This window comes from Phacochoerus africanus, chromosome 10 (assembly GCF_016906955.1).
Source record: "Phacochoerus africanus isolate WHEZ1 chromosome 10, ROS_Pafr_v1, whole genome shotgun sequence".
Taxonomy (NCBI): Eukaryota; Metazoa; Chordata; class Mammalia; order Artiodactyla; family Suidae; genus Phacochoerus; species Phacochoerus africanus.
In genome coordinates, this window is record NC_062553.1 from 65,701,512 (window position 1) to 65,723,339 (window position 21,828).

Here is a 21,828-nt window from a genome sequence, read left to right on the forward strand (position 1 = left end):
CCCAAGAAATAGCAACAACAACAACAACAAGACAAAAGACAAAAAAAAAAAAACTTAGGTCACTTTTGTCTTAATTGGAGTTGAACCTCAGTTGACACTGGAATCTCTCTATCCCCTCCTCAGCAGTTTGAATAAAATTTGTCTTGCAGCCTTTCATAAGCTTTTTGGCTCTGTTTTTCTTTGACAATGAGAAATATATTCATTTGATTGCATTTATTTATGCAGAATATGTTTCTGAAAAATCCATAGTAAAACAGGCTGCTCAGTCTTCTTTCTCTCTCTCTTTTTTTTTGGTTGTTTTCATTTTTGTTTTCTTGGTCTTCTTAGGGCCCGACCAGTAGTCTATGAAAGTGCCCAGGCTGGGGGTAGAATTGGAGCTCAGCTACCAGCCTATGCCACAGCCACAGCCACAGCCACAAGGGATCCCAGCCACATCTGCAACCTACCCCACAGCTCACGGCAATGTCGGATCCTTAACCCACTGAACGAGGCCAGGGATCAAACCTGAGTCCTCATGGATCCTAGTCAGGTTGTTACAACTGAATCACAGCAGGAACTCCCAGGCTGATCAATCTTACTTAAATCAACAAACTGAGGTTCTGGTTGGTCTTATTTTTTTTTTCAGAGTTATGAAATTATACATAAGTCAGAATTGAAGATAGAACTGATAATTTAAAGATTTATAATATTGGAATTGTAAATTGAATATAAATAATTTTTTTCTTTGGTTTGATGAATAGAAGTGACCATTTCAAGAGAAATACTGAAGTATTTATCAAAAAATACATAAGATTATTTCCATCCTTAGGAATTAATGGATTAACTAACCCTATATGTTTAACCAAGAGTAAATCTTTGGAAATCAAGAAAGCATGGGTCTTTTTAAATGCGAAGGAAATTTTGTGACATATTGCTTCACAGTGGTTGAATTACATGGAATAATCATACCTTTCATGCCTACTACCCCTGGGTCTCAAACTCTACTCTTTTTTCTTCTTTCCTGTCTTAACAAACTTCTGACAGCAAAATAAGAAACATTTTGTTACAAGGAAAATAGAAGATGCCACACAGGCCAGCAGGAACCCAATCACATCCAGAGAGTGGTACTGGTACCAGGTGAGGTCGTGGGCTGCTGGCCGCAGGTGCTTGGCTCCTTTGTGACGCATGACAAACTCGATCCAGAAGACCGCCCGGTCCAGGGGCTTCACAGGCTGATCATGTTGAATGGTTGATAACCACATCACATTTTCTTTGTAGCTAAAGGACCAAGAAATAATCAATGTATAGAATGAACTAGAAAAGATAAATGTGATATTTTCATGCAGATGGTAAAAAGTGCCACATAGAGTGGAAGAAAAATAGATTATTCTCCTCAGAGATGATTATAGAGATCTTAGCTTATGGGCTAAAATTTGTTGAATGCATAGGATTTCAATCTATGAAAAAAAAGAGAGAAGATGGGAGAGGATGAGTATTTGTAGTCTGAATAATGGAATGATATGAAAAAAAAAGAATGGAATGATTTACATCCCAAAGTCAAAAAAAAAAAAAAGAAAGAAAGAAAGAAAAAGAAGAAAGAAAGAAAAGATAAAGAAACACATGATTTGACAGCTCAAAACTGAATCATCCAGTAAGGAGTTTTTAATAGACAAATTTTAAAATACTCTCATAATCCAGAGATAGGAAATAAATCTATGATGAAGTTCAGCAACATGTTGGTATTGATCAGGATTTAGTGTTGACCTTATATTAGTGAAGTAGCAGTTAAGTGTATGGAAATGGATTGCCTTGGTTTGAATCCTGACTCTGACACTTACTTTGTTGCCTGCTTCTTTATTTTCTGTTCCTCAAGTTTTGCATTGTTAAATGGACTGGAGAGGAAGAGTACCTTATCTGATTCTTTTCAGGAATAACATATTGATTCTTAGAGGTATTCCTAGCATACAGTAGACTCCCGGTTAATGTTTGCAAGTATTATTGTTTTTCTTGTTAGTTATTTCAGTGATCAACATTTCACATTCAGGCATTGCAGCTACATGTGTTTCTATTGTTAGAAATGATGATGGGTTAACAGAGAAGAAGGAGGAACAAAGAGATGTGGCTCACAAACTCTAAGTCACAAAATTGCTATAGCATGGTACTGTAGTAATAAAAATGGAGGTAACTTCTCCCTCTTGTGTAAAAACTCAGGCAGAGCACTGAGTTTCTGAGAGAAGGGCAGTAATCCAGAAATATTTTGTAGTACAATAGGGAAAGACTGTAATAAAGAAGTTCATTTAGTATGTGCAAAGGACATTGTATTTATAACATGTACACTGTATAGCATATTATAAACATTCAGTATATATCAGGTAATAAATGATCTTCACTTTTTGGCACCAGATTTACAATGTTAAAAATTTTTAAATATGCCTTCTTTTTTTTTTTTTTTTTTTTTTTAGGGCCGCTCCTGCGGCATATGGAGGTTCCCAGGCTAGGGGTCTAATTGGAGCTGTGGCCACTGGCCTATGCCAGAGCCACAGCAACGCAGGATCCGAGCTGCGTCTGCAACCTTCACCACAGCTCACGGCAACGCTGGGTCCTCAACCCACTGAGCGAGGCCAGGGATCCAACTCACAACCTCATGGTTCCTAGTCGGATTCGTTAACCACTGCGCCACAACGGGAACTCCAAAAATCTAAAAATATGTAAAGATACTAGAGATATGTCCTACACAAAACCACAAAATGAAAGATATATGTCTTTAAAAAAGAAGAAAATATGCTTCTTGTGGTACACATTTGTGACAATAGTTGAGCTAAAATCAAAATAACTCTACTTTTAAAACACAGACGTCCACTGTGCTAATATTACCAATATTACTCAAAATGTTTTCTTTCTAGAGTCATTATGAATCAAAAGAAGGAAACATATACTTCATAGTTAGGACATTAATAGTAATAGTATTACTGAAATTAATGTATATCCTGAAATGATATGGAAACCAAGTATTTCTGAGTTTATAAGATTTGGTTTTCAGCAAGGATTGAAATTCTGGTTTTCAATAGGGATATGCCAGTAATTCTCCTCCAAGTCAATAACTTTTAGATTTTACCTTTGTCAAAATAAGACAAAAACAAGGAGTTCCTGTTGTGTCTCAGCAGGTTAAGGACATGATGTTGTATCTGTGAGGATATAGGTTCAAATCCCTGGCCTTGCTCAGTGGGTTAAGGATCTGGTGTGTTGCTGTGAGCTGTGGTGTGGGTTGCAGATTCTGCTCAGATCTGGTGTTGCTGTGGCATAGACCTCAGCTGCAGCTCCGATTTTGACCCCTAGCCTGGGAACTTCCATGTGCCACAGGTGAGGCCATAAAAAGAAAACAGACAAACAAAAGAGACAAAAACAAGCACAATGAAAAGAATAAGGATTGTACTTACTTTTATAAGTAGTATCTATATAGTTGTAACTGGGTAATTAGAAAATTCTAGTTCTTTACATTTATCAGTGATGGGATCAAAATATTAAATGTATTGTGAATTTGAGAGTGATTGTGTAATGCAGGCTTACTGAACATATACCATCTTAGAAGAGGTTAAAACTTTGGAGTTCACATGCTGAAAGTCATAAATGTGCAGATGAGTACTCATAACATTTGTGGTTCCTACTTTAACTTTGTTTCCAATGTTCTCAATGATCTCTTAATCCTGTTATCATTTCAGTGATTCTTCACACTAATGATTAGCTCTTTAAAAATTTCGTCACTATACTTAAACCTCTGACAATCCTTTCCCTTACAATCACTAAAACAAACAAACAAAAAAACCCACTTAATGTGACACTCAAAATGGGTTACTAATGACTATTCCTAAAGCATTGAGCAAATCTTACACCTCATGTTTATGACCAGGACTCAATGCTGTCTTCCTGGCTTCAATACAAAAACTTCTTGACAAAGAGTGTCTACTGAAAAAAAAAAAAAAAATATATATATATATATATATATATACTCACAAAGGATTATTAATGACTTGCTTCACTGCATTGACCAAATCTGTTCTTGACATTGTTTTCAAGTCCAATCTGACAGCTGCTCCCTTGGCTGTCATGTGAGCGATGTTATCAGGCTGATCAGCAAACAGAGGAATGCCCACCATAGGGACCCCGTGGTAGATAGCTTCATAAATGCCATTGGTGCCACCATGAGTTATGAAAGCTTTGGTTTTTGGATGACCTAGGATTGAGTGAATTTAATAAAATTATTATTATTCTTAGAAATAAAATGAAAAATGAGCATTATAAGGCACTGAAAGAAGCACTGTATTTTGATAACAGGTTATTATGTACACGGAAATTCCATCTAAGTTGCTTTCAGAACTCAGAGCAAGAAACCCCCTAAATCTGCTGGAGAGGTCAGTGAAGACTTCATGAAAGAATGAATTCACAAATGAATTCAAGATTGACAGGTGAAGAATTTGAAGGAATATTCTGGGGGAAAAGAAAAAAATAAATCTGTGCAAAAAACAGGGGAGGGCATGTCAGAAATATATTTTCTTTTTTTTTTTTTCTAGGGTCGCACCTGCGGCATATGGAGGTTCCCAGGCTAGGGGTCCAATCGGTCCAATCGGAGCTGTAGCCGCCAGCCTGTGCCACAGCCACAGCAACTTGGGATCTGAGCCACATCTGCGACCTAAACCACAGCTCAAGGCAACACCAGATCCTTAACCCACTGAGCAAGGCCAGGGATTGAACCCTCAACCTCATGGTTCCTAGTCGGATTCACTAACCACTGAGCAACTACGGGAACTCCAGAAATATATTTTCTTAAAAAAATTGTGAAGTCATTTAACCTGGTGGGAAGGATATCAAGGCAATGGACGGGGTAATGGTAGTGGCACTGGAACCAGAGGAAGAAAAAGCTACATTTTATCACGTAATGTGTTATTGCTTCATGAAAATGATTGTGGCTCAGCGGTTTAAGAATCCAACTAGTATCCATGAGGATGTGGGTTCAGTCTCTGACCTCAGTCAGTGGCTTAAGGATCCATTGTTGCCATGAGCTGTGGTGTAGGTCGCATATGTGGCTTGCAAGCTGAGTTGCTGAGGCTGTGGTATAGGCTGGTAGCTGTGGCTCTGATTCAACCGCTAGCCTAGGAACTTCCATATGCTGCAGGTATGGCCCTAAAAAGCCAAAAAAGAAAAAAAGAAAGAAAGAAAAAGAAAATGATTGTGGATTTTTTTTTCCCCATTGAAAATGGAGCATCCTGGTAATAAAAGAGGACCTGCTATTTTTCTCTAGCATTTAAAATATCCCTAGAGAGGGCAAATGATAGGTATAAGGAGAGAATTCAGAGAAGAGAAACAATCCAGCAAGTTCTTGAAAAGTTCACTGTGAATAGTAATTATAGTCAAAATAAAGATTCTGGCCATAAGGGATGTGACTCTGTTTAATAAAATGCCAGCCACAGCAGTCAGACATAGAAAAGAAATAAAAGGTACACAAATTGGAAGAGGTAAAATTGTCACTTTATGCTTATGATGACATGATACTATATATAGAAAACCATAAGGACTAAGGACACCACACAAAAACTATTCAAATGGATCAACAAATTCCACAAAACAGCAGGATACAAGATAGTTTCATTTCTGTATATTAATATTGAAATATTAGAAAAAGAATCTAAAAAATACCTTTTACAATCACACCCAGAAAAATTGAGTACCTAGGAATAAACCTGACCGAGGAAGTGAAAGATTTATAAGAGGAGAACTATAAAACATTAATCAAAGAAATTAAAGATGACTCAAAGAAATGGAAAGATATCCCATGTTCCTGGATTGGAAGAATTAATATTGTTAAATGGCCATACTACCCAAAGCAATCTACAGATTCAATGCCATCCCTATCAAATTAACCATGACATTTTTCACAGAACTACAACAAACAATCCAAAAATTTTTATCAGAGTTCCCATCATGGAGCAGCAGAAATGAATCCAACTAGGAACCATGAGGTTGCAGCATTGATCCCTGGCCTCAATCAGTGGGTTAAGGATCCCATGTTGCCATGAGCTGTGGTGTAGGTCACAGAAATGGCTTGAATCTGGCGTTACTATGGCTGTGGAGTAGGCTGGCAGCTGTAGCTCTGATTCGACCCCTAGTCTGGGAACCTTCACATGCCTCAGGTGCGGCCTAAAAAGTAAAAAAAAAAAAAAAGAAAAGAAAAAAATTATATAGAACCATTAAAGACCCCAGAATTGCCAAAGCAATCTTGAGGGAAAAAAAACAAGCAGGAGACATAACTTTCCCAGATTTCAGATGATACTACATAGCTACAGTCAAGACAGTGTGGTACTGGTGCAAAAACAGACATACAGACCAATGGAACAGAATAGAGAACCCAGAAATAAACCCAGTCACCTACAGTCATGTAATCTTTGACAAAGGAGGCAAAAATATAAAATGGGAAAATGATAGTCTCTTTAGCAAGTGGTACTGGCAAAACTGGACCGTTGCATGTAAATCAATGAAACTAGAACACACCCTCACACCATGCACAAAAATAAACTTAAAATGGCTTAAAGACTTAAACATAAGACAGGACATAACAAAACTCCTAGAAGAGAACATAGGCAAAACATTCTCTGACATCAACTTTACAAATATTTTCTCAGGTCAGTCTCACAAAGCAATAGAAATAAAAACAAAAATAAACAAATGGGACCTAATTAAACTCAAAAGCTTTTGCACAGCAAGGGAAACCATAAAAAATGAAAAGACAACCTATGTAATGGGAGAAAATTTTTTCAAGTGATCCAACTGACAAGGGCTTAATCTCTAAGATATATAAACAACACATAAAACTCAATAACAAAAAAAAAACAAACAACCCAATCAAAAAATGGGCAGAAGGCCTAAATAGACATTCCTCCAAAGAAGACATACAGATAGCCAGAAGGCACATGAAAAGCTATTCAACATCACTATTAGAGAAATGGAAATCAAAACTACAATAAGGTACCACCTCACACTGATCAGAATGGCTATCATTGATAAGTCTACAAGTAACAAATGCTGGAGAGGGTGTGGAGAAAAGGGAACCCTATTGCACTGTCGGTGGGAATATAAATTGGTACAACACTGTGGAAAAAATATGGAGGCAGAAAACTAAATATAGAACTATCATATGATCTAGCAATCACACTCCTAAGCATATATCTGGACAAAACTACAATTCAAAAAGATACATGCACTCATATGTTCATAGCAGCACTATTCACAATAGCCAAGACATGGAAACAACCTAAATGTCCATCAAGAGATGAAAAGATTAAGAAGATGTGGTACATACACACAATGGAATACTACTCAGTCATAAAAAGAGTGAAATAATGCCATTTGCATTAATATGGATGGAACAAGAGATTCTCATACTAAGTGAAGTAAGTCTGAAAGGGATAGACAGATACCACATGCTATCACTTTTATGTGAAATCTAAAATGTGGCAAAAATGAACCTATACACAGAATAGAAAGAAACTCAGACATTGAGAACAAACTTGTGGTTACCAAAAGGGAGGGGGCAAGGAGTGGGACAGACTGGGAGTTTGCTGTTAGTAGATGCGAACTAGTATATTTAGACTGGATAAGTAATGTATAGCACAGGAAAAGAAACTATATCCAGTGTTTTGGGATAGAACATGATGGAAGACAATATGATAGAAAGAATGAATATATGTATATGACTAGGTCACTTTGCTGTACAGAAGAAATTGACACATTATACATCAACTATACTTTAATTAAAACATTTTTTAAATAAAATAAAATGCCAGTTTTATATTTTATTGTTTTCCCTGGGACTGGAAATAAATATAAAGTTAAGGTTTATTTCTGAGCGTTTCAATAATAAATGATGTTTGTTTTCTATTGAAGTATTATCACTCCCCTCCGCTGCTACTCGTGTTTTCAGTGTTTATTCTTCGAAGTCTTACCAAGAAGGTCGTTCTGGGGGATCCAGTCATACAGCCGAGTATTGGGTCCTAAGGTATCTGGTTTCTTGCCATTGTATCTCCACAGAACCTGTTAGGGTAAAGAAAATACCTTGTGCCATGAGTTGAACTTGTTATAGCATTATGAAGTGATAGTGTGTGTTAGAATTCTAATAAGATTAAAAGACATCTAGTTAAATGCCTTCAGTAGAACAGATAGGAAGTTGAGGACATAAGCCCTTAAGTTATGATATCTACTAACACACTAACCTAAACAGGAAGTCCCACCTTTGATGTACTTATTTTTATGTTCAACCAGGTATGGACTGCAAGCATGACATTTCACACAGGTACACAAATGAGATTTTCAAAAACAAATTCAAAATTTTAAGAAATTTTTAGAGGGGGGTCTTGATTCTAATGCAAAACAAAAACAAAAACAGTGGCAAATTACTAATAACCTATGCCTTTATTTTACATTATTTTTTATAAGCTAGCTTCTTTTCACATTTAATATTCACATGTTTATTTCTTTTTGACTATTATAGAAGGGTGTTAACTTATATCCACTTGCTAATATAACTTGTTTTATTATAGTTTAACCTCTTTTGATTTATAAAAAGGAAAACGCATGCAATCAGCCACTTATGAAAAATAAATATTTCTACTTTCTAGGTTATTAACAAGTTAATTTTTCATAGGAAGTCAGTTTAAGTTCTTTTTAAAGTTTTTTTTTTAATGTACAATTAATTTGCAAGGCTGTGATAATTTCTGCTGTACAACAAAGTAAGCCAGTCATACATAAACACCTATCTGTTCTCTCTGATTCTTTTCCCTCATAGATTATCACGGAATACTGGGTAGAGTTCTCTGTGCTATATAGCAGGTCCCCATTGGCCAGTCATTCCATAGACCTCAGTGTGCATAATGCCAATTCCAAACCCCTCGTCCATCCCTCCCACTCCCCTACCCTTTGGTAACCATAATTTTTTCAAAGTCTGTGAGTTTGTATTTCTGTTTTGGAAATAAGTTCATTTGTATCCACATTGGCAGGACCCAGTCAACCAGGCCAGGCTGATGTTTCTCTTTCTCTAAATCACTGGGTATCTGGAGGCAGCTCGGTGAGCCCTGGCCATCCTTTCTCTGAATAGCACCCCAAAAATCACCCTGAATGGTTCAGTTCCAAAATTAGGATAAGTAAAAAGTATCATAATTACCTGGTAAGTGGAGGTCTTGTTGTGGCTCAGTGGCGACAAATCCAACTAGTACCCATGAGGACGAGGGTTTGATCCCTGGCCTCGCTCAGTGGGTTAAAGATCCAGCATTGCCGTGAACTGTGGTGTAGGTCACAGACATTGCTCAGATCCTGTGTTGCTGTGACTGTGGTGTAAGCCAGCAGTTAACAGCTAGCCTTGATTCGACCCCTAGCCTGGAACTTGCATATGCTGCAGGTGCAGCACTAAAAAGCTAAAAAAAAAAAAAAAAAAAAAAAAGAACTGCAAGTACAAACTACATGTCATAGTCCAGACTTTTATCAATATTTCTTAACATCATTGTGCTATTACACCTACTGTTAAAATTTAGCTCCTGAGAACATCTCTATGTGTACCATGTCCTTCGGAGTCCTTTAAGAAATAGAAACAAATGACAAGGCAGAATTTGGTGATCTTTTCCTGCCCACAATAATATTAAAATACTACATATCTGAAATATATTTCAATACATTGTTAATACAAAATTATTATCAACCAGAGATACTCTCTGTACTAATTTAGCACCAGCCATGTAAATTTTCATTTTTAAACATATCTAAGTTGGCTCTATCATATGTGTTTACCTTTCTCGCAGAAAATGTCTGCAGTTATAACCTTCATAGAGTTGAAAACACTTTAGAAGTTCCCACATTAGTACAGTGATTTAAGAATCCAACCGCAGCAGCTCAGGTCACTGCAGAGGCACAGGTTCAATCCCTGGCCAGGCACAGTGGGTTAAAGGATCTGGCATTGCCACAGCTGTGGTGTAGGTCATAGGAACTTCCAGATGCCACAGGTGCAGCCATAAAAAATTTTTAAATAAATAAATAAAATATTTATAAAAAAGAAAATGCATTAAATATTTGTCCACTATTAAATTACCTAAACTACCTTTTGCGGAATCTGGGCAAGGGCTGATGCAATTATATTGGCTCTTTCTTCTGTTAGGTTCCTGATTATTGACCCCAAAGAAAACACCACAATACCATTTTCTCCAGAACTCTGGACAAATTCTTCCATTTCCTGTGAAAAGATAATTTATTTCATCAAAAAAAGAGCAACATCGTAGCAAACATTATTGAAAGGATTGCTGCAAACAACTAACGAGAGAAAGCATATTTACTCTGGAATTATTAGAGTAGTGGCCATGTTTCTTTAATTGTGGTAAAATACAAATACCATAAAATTTACCATCTGAATCATTCCTATGAGTGTAGTTTAGTAGTATAACATATATTCACATTGTGCAACAAATTCCTCTTTCCCCAGCCTCTGACAACCATCAGTCTACTCTATCTTTCTACAGATTGACTAGTCTAGATATCTCATTTACATTGAATTGTGCGGTGTTTGTTTTTTTGTGACTGGCTGCTTCTACTTAGCATAAATTTCATCCACATTGTGATATGTGTCAGAATTTCCTTTTAAAAGCTGAGTAACATTCTACTTTTGTGTATAGCGCATTTAGTTTATTGCTCTATCTATTGACAGACATTTGGATTGCTTCAACCACGTGGCTCTTGAGAATAGTGCTTTTATGAAACTGGTGAGCAAATATCTCATTGGTATCCTAATTTCAATTCCTTTGGATGTATATACAAGAAGATTTACTGGACCTTAGGGTATTTCTGTTTTTATCTTTTTTGAGGAAACTCCATATGGTTTTAAATATGGCTGTTTTTTAGCAGACCTTATCCTTCAGGTCTCTGGGAAAGAGATGTGTGGTATAAGGTTAATTTTATCTATAATGTGTATTTGGCAAATGTGTGTGTGTTTATGTGTCTGTTACTTGTATTTGTGCAAATGTGCGCGTGTGTGTGTAAGCAAGAAATGAAATTGAGCCAGTACTCAGCAGTGAGGAGAAGATACTGTTAAATAATATTGTACTCAGATTCTTCATCAATCAAATTTTTAATTAATAACCTAGATTCTTGGAAGGAGACATCATAGCAGGATCTTAACTCATCTTTAATTATTTACTGTTATAGTTCTAGTATATCATTTGTTTATTATAAGTAGACTTTCTGGAGGATTATTTTAGTTTAGTCATTATAATTATATTTCCATGGTGTTCCCTTCATGGCTCAGTGGTTAATGAACCCAACTAGGATCCATGAGAATTTGGGTTCAATCCCTGGCCTCACTCAGTGGGTTAAAGATCTGTTGTTGCCATGAACTGTGGTATAGGTTGCAAATATGGCTTGGATCCTGTGTTGCTGTGGCTATGGTGTAGACTGGCAGCTATAGCTCCAATTTGACCCCTAGCCTGGGAACTTTCATATGCCCTACAAAAGCAAAAGGAAAATAAAAAAAGAATTACATTTCTATGAGTTCTAAAAAAAAAAGTTATGATTCTAATGACTTTATGCCTACCATTCACTCAGCTCTATAATTTTTATACATCTTACTTTAAACTTCGTGGGAAATTTCCCTCTAAATTACTAATTGCTGACACTGGGGAGTGTGGTATGGTAGTTTGGAATTTCTTCAAAACAGTTCCAAGAGTCCTATTTATAATACAGAGATAAACCTGTGTAATTACATATATGAGTGACCATATTGCTGGGTTTTTACATATGACATCTTTTGCCCTGAAATCATATTTTATAATTTATGTCCTAGTAGAATCTGCTTTGTGCAACTGGCTGTGAAGCACCCTCATCATCACCTCACTGAACCCCTGAGGGAGCACCTCCCCCAGTGGGAGAGATACCACGGGGCTTTCTGCAGCAGAGATCTGGCCAGCATTTTGAGTAGTTCACTTCAAAGTAGATAAAATTCCTGCTGAAATTATTTTGCCTGAGATGGTTTTAGAATTATTCTATATTGTACTCCCAGATCCTTGCCAAATTAAAAGCAAAAAGTTGTTTCTTTCTGTACTAGAATAATTTCACCTTGCTCTATATACTCTACTATAAAAAAATGTAGAGGAGCAAAATTTTCCTGGATATCTGATCAGAACTATGTCTGTGTCTTTTTAAAATTTCTTTCTCTTATTTTAAATTCACTAGTCTTTTCCCTCTGGAAAATAATGATCCAACACTTTCCTCATAAAATGTATACTTTCTGATGCTAAGCATTGTCATAAAGCTTCTTTTCAAAGTCATTTTTAACAGAAAAAAGAAAAGAGGGAAAATTTTCTCATTTTAGCCTTATTTACCACTGTATTACTCTATGGTTTTATAAAATTGCCTTTTTTTAGATTCCACACATAATTATATCATACAGTACTTGTCTTTCTCTGTCTTTTCAAAAAGATAAACAAAACTGATGATCTTTAGTGATACTAAGGAAAAAACACTCAAAAAATAACATTAAAAATGAAAGTAGAGACATTGCAACAGATACTGTAGAAATACACATGATCATAAAAGACTACAATAAAGAATTATATGCCAACAAATTACATGACCAAGAAGAATGGATACATTCCTAAAAACATGCAACCTGCTAATACTGATTAAGGAAGGAATAGAAAATCTGAAAGTCATAATGAATAAAGAGAATAAACCCATGGGACCTCATCAAACTGAAAAGCTTTTGCACAGCAAAGGAAACCCAAAAGAAAACAAAAAGACAACTTACAGAATGGGAGAAAATAGTTTCAAATGATGCAACCAACAAGGGATTAATCTCTAGAATATATAAACAACTGATACAACCCAACAGCAAAAAAGCCAATCAATCAATGGAAAAATGGGCAAAAGACCTGAATAGACATTTCTCCAAAGAAGATATACAGATGGCCAACAAACACATGAAAAAATGCTCAACATTGCTGGTTATAAGAGAAATGCAAATCAAAACTACCATGAGATATCACCTCACACCAGTCAGAATGGCCATCATTAATAAATCCACAAATAACAAGTGCTGGAGGGGCTGTGGAGAAAAGGGAACCCTCCTGCACTGTTGGCAGGAATGTAAACCGGTACAGCCACTATGGAGAACAGTTTGGAGATACCTTAGAAATCTATACATAGAACTTCCATATGACCCCGCAATCCCACTCTTGGGCATCTATCCGGACAAAACTCTACTTAAAAGAGACACATGCACCCGCATGTTCATTGCAGCACTATTCACAATAGCCAGGACATGGAAACAACCCAAATGTCCATCGACAGAGGATTGGATTCGGAAGAGGTGGTATATATACACAATGGAATACTACTCAGCCATAAAAAAGAATGACATCATGCCATTTGCAGCAACATGGATGGAACTAGAGAATCTCATACTGAGTGAAATGAGCCAGAAAGACAAAGACAGATACCATATGATATCACTCATAACTGGAATCTAATATCCAGCACAAATGAACATCTCCTCAGAAAAGAAAATCATGGACTTGGAGAAGAGACTTGTGGCTGCCTGATGGGAGGGGGAGGGTGAGGGAGTGGGAGGGATCGGGAGCTTGGGCTTCTCAGACACAACTTAGAATAGATTTACAAGGAGATCCTGCTGAATAGCATTGAGAACTTTGTCTAGATACTCATGTTGCAACAGAAGAAAGGGTGGGGGAAAAATGTAATTGTAATGTATACATGTAAGGATAACCTGACCCCCTTGCTGTACAGTGGGAAAATAAAAAAAATAAAAATAAAAAAAGAGAGACTGAATCAGTATTCAACACAGAAATCCCCAGGACCAAATGTCTTTACTGATGAGTTCTCTGAGACATTTAAAAAATAGTTCATGTCAGTCCTTCAAATCTCTTCCAAAAAAAATTGAGAAAGATAGAGGGAACACTTCCAAACTCATTCTGCAAGGCCACTATTACCCTGATACCAAATAAATGAGGGCATTACTAGAAAAGAAAACAGTAGGCCAATATCCAGGATGAATATAGATGCAAAAAATTCTCATCCAAATATCATCCATCAAAATTCAAAAGCACATTCAAAGGTTTATATGCCTTAACCAAGTTAGATTTATTCCTGGCATGCAAGGATGGATCAACATAACAAATCAATAAATGTAATACATGACATTAAAAGAATGAAAAGATAAAATAAGTTGATCACTTGACCATCTCAATAGAGGTAGAAAAAAGATTTCACAAGATACAAAATCCTTTCATGATAAAACCTCAACATATAGGGTATAGAAGGAACATACCTCAACATAATAATGCCCATATATGACCAGCCCAAAGCTAACATTATACTCAACAGTGAAAATTTGAAAGCTTTTTCTCTAAGAGCAGGAACAAGACAAGGATGCCCACTCTCTCACTCCTTCAGCATAGTACTAGGTTCCTAGCTAGAGCAGGTAGGCAAGTCAAAGAAGTAAAAGGCATCCAAATCAGAAAGAAGAAGCAAAACTTTCATTTTTTGCAGATGATATGATTTTTTGTATAGAAAATCCCAGATTCAACCAAAAACATGAATTGACAAATTTAGTAAAGCTTCAGGATATAAAAATCAACATACAGAAATCAGTTGTATTTCTGCATAGTGATGAAACATCTGAAAAAAAAATCCCATTCACAATGGCATCAAAAACAATAAAATAACTAGAAATAAATCTTAACCAAAGAAGTAAAAGAGCTGTACAGTGATAACTACAAATCTCTGTTGAAGGAAAGAGAAGAAATACAAATAAATGGAAGGGCATCCTGGGTCCATGGATCAGAAGAATTAATATTGTTAAAATGGCCACACTTCCCAAAGTCAAGGACATCACACCTCCAAATTTCAAACTATACTACAAAGCTATAGTATTTAAAAGAATATGGGGAATTCCCATCATGGCTCAGTGGAAACGAATCTGACCAGTATCCACAAGGATGCAGGTTCCAACCCTGGCCTCGCTCAGTGGGTTAAGGATCTGGTATTGCCGTGAGCTGTTGTGTAAGTTACAGATGTGGCTCTCATCTGGCATTGCTGTGGCTGTGGCGTAGGCTGTCAGCTATAGCTCTGATTTGATCCCTAGCCTGAGAACCTCCATATCCCACAGGTGCAGCCCTAAAAATACAATAAATAATAAATAAATAAAATGAAAATAAAACAATTTGGTACTGGCCTAAAAAGAAATGTGTAGACCAATGGAACAGAATACAGGGTCCAGAATTATCCCTGCACATATGTTCAAATAATATTCAACATGGGAGGCAAGAACACCCAATGAGAAAAGATTAGTCTCTTCTTTCTCTTCTGAGAAAACTGGATAAACATTAAGAAATGAAATGAGATCCCTATCTTATACTACTCACAAAACGAACTTGAAATAGATCAAAGTCTTAAGCAAAAGGCAGATACATTCCCAAAAGAAAATACAGGTTAGAAGCTCCTTGACATTGGTCTTGAAAATGATTTTTTTTTTTTTGGATATGACACCACAAACCAAGAAAAAAAAAATTATAAATGGGATTACATCAAATTTAAAAGCTTCTGTGCAGCAAAAGGAAGTCAACAATGTAAAAAAACTCAACCTACAGAATGGGAGAAAAAAATTGCAAACCACATATTGAATGAGGGGTTATTATTCAAAATATATACAAAACTCATACAACTCAATAAGAAAAATTAATTCAACTTAAATATGGGCAGTCAAACAAAATAGACATTTCCCAAAGCAAGCATCTAAATGGCTAACAGGTATATGAATAGATGTTTAACTTCTCTAATCATCAGGGAAATGCAAAACAAGAGATAGCACTTCACTCCTGTTGGGATGCCCAGGAATGAGAAAAGGGAACACTTGTTCACTGTCAGTGGGAATGTAAATTGGTTCAGCTCCTGTGGAAAACAAAAGGAAGGTGCCAAAAAACTAAAAATAGAGCTATGTGATCCAGAATGTCCACTTCTGGGTATATACACAAAGGAAATAAAAGCAGAATAGGAAAGAGATAAGTGCTTCCATGCTTATTGCAGCATTATTCACAGAAGCCAAGGCAAACAACGTAAGTTCCCAGCAATGGATGAATGCATAAAGAAAATGTGAGACACACACACACACCAAAATTACTTATCTGTGAGAAAGAAAGAAATTGTGCATTTTTGACAGCATGGATGGACCTTGAGGATATTCATACACTTCAAATCTTGTTTGTGAAATTTAGTAACAACAGCTACTATTACTAATTATTAGGGTTATTCTAGGATTCATCTTCACTTTATCCTTCTTTCTCTTCTCCTAAATTCTGCTCCCATTAACACTGTCATTTTCCTGAAATGTAAATGGTGAGGTCTTCCAAAAAATAGTTTTTAGTTTCACTAATTCTAGCTTTGGATACTGCGAAAGTTGCCATAGATAACCCAAACATTTGCAATCAAAAGAGATACTATGTTTTTACCCTTAAAAGATATCAGTTTCATTTTGTCCCCCATGAAGAGCAGAAAAAAGGTTCTCTTAAGAGATCAAAAATAGTTCACTAAAGATTGCTTAGTTCTGGAGTTCCTGTTGTGGTGCAGCTGAAACAAATCCGACTAGGAACCATGAGGTTGCAGGTTTGATCCCTGGCCTCACTCAGCGGAATGAATCCGGTGTTGCAGTAAGCTGTGGTGTTGGTCACAGACGCGGCTCAGATCCTGCGGTGCTGTGGCTGTGGTGTAGGCTGGCAGCTGTAGCTCCAATTTGACCCCTCGCCTGGGAACCTCCATATGCCATGCCGTGGGTGCTGCCCTAAAAAAGCAAAAATGAAATAAATAAAATAATTTTTTAAAAAAAGATTGCTTACTTCCTATTTGTGTTAAATCAATTTTAAACAGATGATATCAATTTAAAACAGATTAGACTCTTGCTTTCCTTTATAAGTTATATTATCCTATAAACTGAAAAGAATTCTTAACATTTGAAAGTATGAGCAGATCCAAGTTGTATAAATGATTTGGTCTTTATCACACGGGCAGAGTTTTTGGTTCATATATGCTGAGTGTACGTTTTCTGTGTGTGTTCATTCTGTCAGGCAGCGTGCTACTGAGACCTATGTTCCCTACTGGAGCTTTATTGAGGTTTTCTACAGGTTTAGTATAGGCAGCAAACCCTTCTGTGATAGACTAAGTCATCGTCTCTTTTCTGCTGTGAGATATAAAGTCCTGTGATTTCAAATGAAGAATAGTTTAAATGCAGGTGGGAAAGCTAGTAAAAGCTGGATCTGGCTGCCAGAATTGCTACGGCAGAAGTTTATATTGTTGAGAAATGGACTTCTTTTTAGCTAGAACACTGGTGAACAGCCTCAACCCCTACAAAAATTTTTTTAGACTTTCATCTTGTTCATCTTAATGTAAAACAAAATATACTTAACATTAGAAAATCTTAAGTGTGTTGATTTCTATTTTGACTTAAATTTTATTAAATTCATTGAAATACCTAAAATTATTTTAATTAAAAACAAAAAAAACCCTTAAACTCTACTTTTAAACAACTCCAGGGGTATCTATGTTCTGGGACTATGCTAGAGAAAATAATCTTGATATATTCAAAAACCAGTATCTTTTAAATTAGGAAGTAGGTGTAGGTGGCTGGCACACCTGGAGTTATTGATAGTATGTAATACTAACAAAATAATGACAATAGGTCATATTTTTTTGTGGTCACAGAGAATGTGCCAGAGACATTTTGGTTGTTTAATAGGTACTAACAGACTTTTGCCCACAACAAAAATATGAGGTTGGTACTGTTGTTATAAGAGTTAGTGTGTGGTCATGTCTCTACGAACCTTGTGGTCTACTTTCCATCATTGTTGCCTGTGTCCTGCAACAACCTGCTAAATGGTGTCCTTTTCCAGTCTTGCTCCTTTACAGTCCAAATCACTGATTACATCCTTTGGTTTGTTTTTAAAAGAAAATGTGATCAGATCTCTCCATTTCTTAATCGTTTTAGTTTTCTCTCTAATGCCCCTAGTAGATGCTTCCAGAGGAACTTGTAATTCTGCCTCCAGCTAACCTCTCCAGCATCATCTGCCTCTTAACTCAGACTAAATTTGCACTTTTTGGGAACTGTCATTTTACCACTTTATCTGCTTTTCTTTAGTGTCTTTCTCCATCCCTGCCCTATCCTTTCTTCTTATTCCTGTACCTCCGTCAGATCTCACATTAATTAATGCCTCAGAGATACTTTCTATGATTCCTGCTGGATGCTTCCCTAACATTGTGATCTTTCCTTATTATAACACTTTCACACTATTTTTATGACTTGCTTGTATTATGTCTTTCCACATGGAGTGTCATGTGGCAGAAACTGTGTCTATATCATTTTACTATTCACTCTGTAATATGCTTATCATCTTATAATTATTCTTTTAATGAATATCTGATCCTTTATTATGTGTTGAATAATGAAGGTTGTAATTTTACTGACATATTCTCAAAGTATCCTGGCTATTTGACTTTATTCTGAGCTGATAATGAAATTCAGATACCTGTGTTGGTATAGAAATAAATATATGAGTTTCCAATTGGCAAGTCACTTTATCCAGCTTCTCACATCTGACTCACTGTAATCAAACATTTTAAATAAAGAAGGCAGAGTTATTCCTACAGAAAATGCAAAGTAAATAAAAGCAAAACAAACAGGAACTGGTTACCTTAGGCAGGGGTTTGGCAGGTGTGCAGTGGAGGCCTCCAACAAAATCAAAATTTGGTAGCAGTGGGCGAGGAAATTCCAAATCCCAATAGGTTCGTATGAGCCAAATGTCAGCTTTCCCCATTGCCTCAAATAATGTAGTGGGCCTTCCTAAAAGGAAAAGAAAAAAAAAGTGAGACTATTACCACATAAATATAATAGTAGTTTTTGGAAAAGAGCTTGGATTTATGTAGCCCAGAGATGTTTGAATGTGTCTGCTTTTTTCACAAAGAAAATGTGTGTGTGTGTGTGTGTGTGTGTGTGTGTGTGTGTGTGTGTACTATAATGTAATATAAGCACAATATGGAAACTGAGCTACACAAGTAGAAACAGTTTCTAAATGCTACCTAGATACTTGTGTTTCAGATATGTGTGTATCTCCTCAATATACGTCTTCATTTATCAAGATATTTTGAGGTTTCCAGTGACTTTTTTTTTAAGTTAAAAGAAGTTTAGTAAGATATGGATATGTATGTATAAGTGCCTCAATTTGTGGTTTATGACTTCCTGGAGTGTCCTGTGCTAGTAACTGGTCACAGTGTATAGTGTATTCCTGACCCTGTAATGTAAATGTTTCTGAGATTTATGGATCATTGTGTATTTTCCTCATTTTGTTTTATTTCACTTATAAAAACCAAAGTCCTGTGACTCAGATATTTATACGAACTCACCTTCCAAGGCATTAGGAAAGTTAGGACTTTATGCTACCACCGAAAAGCATGACTTACCCAGTACTTCGCTATAAAACTGACTCCACTCCTCATTAATTGCTTGGAACCAAAAGTCAAAATAAAGTGCATGTATCATATTTTTACCCTCTCCATGAATGTCATGTGATCACTAAGTTCTGACATGATAATAGGTACGTAGGACAGTGGGAATGGAAGTTTTCCACCGTGCTTTTCCATTGCATAGCCAGGATAGAAACGGAGGCTGTGCACTAGAGGTATGTTCAGTATTTCAGCCAGCAGCTCACCACCAGGTCCAACGGCATCTGCCAGAATGACATCAAACCTTGATTCTTGTAGTTTTGTCATAAGTTTCTTGTTTGAAACAAGATCTTTACAGAACTTCAATGAAATTTCAAAATATTTCCTTATTATTCTTATCATTGCTGGAAAATATCTCCAAAATGAATTTTTTTCCAAATACGTCCATTCTCCGAAAAAATGCATGAAAAAATTCTCATATTCCTCTTTAGTTACAGATGCAGGGTAAATCTCAAATTTAATAGCCGATGGTTTGCTGGGATCTATAAAAATGGAAGCTGAAGATATCAGAACAGTCACCTCATGACCCCTGGTGACAAGTTCCTCCAGAATTGCCTTCATATTAATCCAGTGACTATATTCCACAGGCCATGCCAGCACATTTCCGCACCTCCCAGAGCTAAAGTAGCAAGTCAGCTGTAGCAGCAGCAGAAGTGAGAGCCGTTTCATCAACATCTTGTTCATGTGTAGTACTTTTTAGAAATTACTCTACCCTTTTGTTAAGGCCCATGCTTATATCCAAGGAGAAATCAATCAGGAAGTTAAAATTTAATTCGTTCACCTAGAATAAATACATTTTATGAATAGTCACCAGCTGTACAAATCAAATAAAAAGGCAAAGTTTGGAGTTCCCGTCGTGGCGCAGTGGTTAACGAATCTGACTAGGAACCATGAGGTTGAGGGTTCGATCCCTGCCCTTGCTCAGTGGGTTAACGATCCGGCGTTGCCGTGAGCTGTGGTGTAGGCTGCAGACGTGGCTCGGATCCCGTGTTGCTGTGGCTCTGGCGTAGGCCGGTGGCTACAGCTCCGATTCGACCCCTGGCCTGGGAACCTCCATATGCCGCGGGAGCGGCCCAAGAAATAGCAACAACGACAAATAAAATAAAATATAAATAAAAAATAAAAATAAAAAGGCAAAGTTTAAAACACTTCCTGCTTGGAGTTCCTGTCGTGGCTCAGCAGAAACAAATCTGACTAGCATCCATGAGGACAGTACTGATCCCTGGCCTTGCTCAGTGGGTTAAGGATCCAGCATTGCCGTGAGCTGTCATGTAAGTCACAGATGCGGCTCACATCTGGTGTTGCTGTGGCTGTGGCATAGGCCAGCAGCTGTAGCACTGATTCGACCCCTAGCCTGGGAATATCCATTACCACAGGTGCGGCCCTAAAAAGACAAAAAAAAAACAAAACAAACAAAAAAAACCCTTCCTGCTTATACAATGTGTTTAATATTGTTTTATCAGTGCTTACCTAAAAGTGGATGACTTTGCATATTCAAATAAGCTATATTATGTAACAGAAAATACTAGTGTAAAAACAGTGGCAAATGGGAGGCTCTCCTATTTACAGTCTCCTTGCCACAGAATAGAAATGAGATGGCATCCACAAGATGGATGGTTAGGAGGTCCCAACACTTGTATACCCCACAAAAACAAGAAAAGCAGTATGAATAGCTACCATGCAATAAAAATTATACTGGCAATGCTCTGGACTAGCAGTTAAGAAGCAGTAGAACCCCTGCAGAGAGGAAAAACTGAGGACAGCCGTGTACAAAAGCATGGGAAAGATTTTACCTCCATCATCCTATCCTTCAGTACAGAGCAACTTGGCAGCAGCAGGGATCACCTTGGAGCAATTTCACTCCATGAGGAAAAAGAGAGCAGGACAACTCAAGAAAGGCTCACCACCATAGACATTTGCAGCCTTTGCTACTGAGGACTTCCATAGTCTTCACCAATGCTGATTCCAGTTAACAGAGCTGCTCAGCATTCCTGCTTCTGTCTTTCCTGAAGCTGAAGCTGTCATGTGGAGAGGACTGGCCTTTGGGGCCTAGTACTCCTCTGCTTTACTTCCCCTGATTGGGATGCCTCTGTGCCTTGTTATATGTAGGAGGAGCTGCTGTCTGTGACTTGCCCCCAGGTCCTAAGTGCTTTGCTGTGTCATCACTGGGACCACGCTGCTACTCCTTTGGACCTTACCTTGTATTCCTAGCTGTAGCTTTGACCAGCTGTTACCAAAATTGGACAGCTGCTGTGCCATAGCTCA

The 21,828-nt window shown here is 37.0% G+C and overlaps 1 pseudogene; it reads right to left on the reverse strand.

Annotated features, from left to right (window-relative positions):
• Positions 1-908: 908 nt before the first annotated feature.
• Positions 909-20,247, reverse strand: LOC125137722 (UDP-glucuronosyltransferase 2B31-like; annotated as a pseudogene).
• Between the last annotated feature and the right edge of the window lie 1,581 nt (positions 20,248-21,828).